This window comes from Notamacropus eugenii, chromosome 2 (assembly GCF_028372415.1).
Source record: "Notamacropus eugenii isolate mMacEug1 chromosome 2, mMacEug1.pri_v2, whole genome shotgun sequence".
Lineage (NCBI taxonomy): Eukaryota > Metazoa > Chordata > Mammalia > Diprotodontia > Macropodidae > Notamacropus > Notamacropus eugenii.
Genome location: NC_092873.1, coordinates 326,479,094 through 326,481,579, shown reverse-complemented (window position 1 = coordinate 326,481,579; position 2,486 = coordinate 326,479,094). Strand labels below are relative to the sequence as shown.

The following is a 2,486-nucleotide window of genomic DNA, read 5'->3' as shown; positions in this document are numbered from 1 at the left end:
GGTGAGCTGCACAGCCCTCCCTCACTCAAAACAAAGTCAAGTGCAAGTCATGTCATCATTTCTCTGATGGCATAGTCTTCTTCGGCAACGAAGGATGAACACACACATCTTTTTTTTAATATTCACATGAAACAAAGTACAAAATGGTCCTCTTTCCAGTAACTCAGTAAAGGAAGGAGTTGGAGAATGCTTTGCTAAGAATCACATGGGTTTTAGACTGTCTATGAACATTAATTTAATTCTTGGTCCTATAAATGTGTGATCCTTGTCTAATGACAAGTTAAATATGAGAGGAATGGAATGAGAACATGGGTGAGATACTGAGAAGGTACACAAGTACCCAAAGCACCATAGATAAGGCAGGTTACCCACAGATAAGCAAGTGTTCAACTCCCTAGGACAAAGAAGGAAGGAAATAATCATTTATTAAGACCCACTGTACACCAGGCACTGTGATAAGCACTTTACAGATTTTAGGAGAATTTGCTTCTCACAATAACCCTGGGAGGTATGTGCTATTATCATCCCCATTTTATAGTTGAAAATTGAAGTAGAGGTTAAGTGACTTGGCCATAGTCACATAACTAGTATTTTAAGTCCAGATTTGAATCTGTCTTCTTGACAAATTTGTCTTCTGCGCCCAGTGCTCTTTCCACTGTACCAAAAGATGCCTTTAGGAGTATAAGGTAAAATGCATGCCCCAATCAAGGGGCCAGAGCTCTTAAGAGAAGAAAAACAAAGGCATTTGTAATTACATACACACATGTATGTGTGTTTATGTATGTGTGTATATATACACATATGTGTATGTATGTTTTTGTGTGTATCCTTTATATACATATATATGTGTGTGTGTATATGTGTTGTTGTTATTCAGTCATTTTTCAGTTGTATCTGACTCTTTGTGACCTCATTTGGGGTTTTCTTGGCAAAAATACTGGAGTGGTTTGCCTTTTCCTTCTCCAACCCATTTTACATGAGGAAACTGAGGAAACAGGATGAAGTGACTTGCCCAGGGTTCACACAATTAGTAAATGTCTGAGGCTGGATTTGAACTCAGGAGGTAGGTGGCATGTTTCATCACATGTTCTCTGGAATCACAGTCAATCATTATATTGTCAGAGTTCCTAAATCTTTCAAAGTTGTTTTTCTCTACCATGTTGTTGTTACTCTATAAAGTGTCTTTCTGGCTCTTTTGCTTCTCTTCAAACCAGTTCATACAAGTCTTCTCAGGTTTCTCTGTAATTGCACCCAAAGGATTACTTAAGCAAGCTAGAAAAAAAATAACAAAATTAACCTGAGAGAACAAAAGGTCCAGAATCTCAAAAGAAATAATGTAAAAAAATAAAAATAATAAATAGGAAGGCAGGAGGCCTAGCAGTGCTCGATCTCAGACTGTACTACAAAGTAATAATCATCAAAGTTATTTGCTACTGGTTAAAAAAATACAGAAGTCAACCAATGGAACAGATAGTAGTAATATTGTTCAATAAACCTAAGGACATTAACTTCTTGGGTAAAGACTACTCGATAAAAACCATGGGAACCTTGTGTAAAGGGTGTGTGTAATATGTTTTGTCTATGTAGGTTATGTGAGTGGAACAGATTTAGTGAAGACTTCTCAGATTGTAATTCTTCTCCCAAGGGTAAGTAAGACTGAGAGGCTCAAGGTTACAATATTTTTAGAGTGGAATAATTCCATATAAGGATATAGACTATGTAGTACATTAGGGTCTCAATGATTGGATAAAACTTACTAACTTTTCGATGTCTTCACTTCAAAGGGGATTGGCTAGATTTCGTGTCTAGAATGTAAGATCATATTCTCAGCTAATGAGAATAATGGTCAGTGGTGGGAGGAGGGATTTGCATTAGGGTCTATATATATATATCACTGCTTTTCCTTTGTCTTCAGCTTTTCCTGCTCCAGACCACCTGGTGGAGGAATTGCCCCGCTTCTCGAGAATCAAATAAATAAACTTTCTGTCATCACTTTGAGAGACCTCTGAGTAATTAATTTAAGTAGGGAATCTTGTCATCCCATACATTATGTATGTCCACATGGGCATGAATAAATATCTCTAGTTTAAACCTTACTCCCTTTTTTTAAGGGAGAGTTTGATTCTGGTTTCTAAAGGATCAGGAAGTTAGAAGGAAAGAAAGTAAATAAACACTTGCATAAAGTTAATTATACGCTAGGCACCATGACAAACACTTTAAAAATATTGTCTCGTTTGATACAACAATCCTACAACATTACCACTCCCCATAAACATACACTTTGTGATTCTGTTGAAGAGACATGGGAGAACTGGTTCAAAGTGGAAAAAAACTCAGACCTTCTCTGTCGCCAAAGGGAGCTTTATGGATGCAAAAGCAGTGGGCCTGAAATTAGCAAGGAGATGGAAAGGGCACTAATATAGCATATACATGATCATGGAGCCAAAAGGAAACTTCTGACTTTATGACACAAGAATGACCAGGTT

The 2,486-nt window shown here is 37.1% G+C and overlaps 1 long non-coding RNA gene across 1 annotated transcript; it reads left to right on the top strand.

Moving 5' to 3' along the window:
* The first annotated feature begins 1,559 nt into the window (after nucleotides 1–1,559).
* Nucleotides 1,560–1,993, top strand: LOC140528004 (uncharacterized). Its single transcript, XR_011975017.1, has 2 exons — nucleotides 1,560–1,646; nucleotides 1,916–1,993. It is a non-coding gene; the product is annotated as an uncharacterized lncRNA (long non-coding RNA).
* The last annotated feature ends 493 nt before the right edge of the window (nucleotides 1,994–2,486 follow it).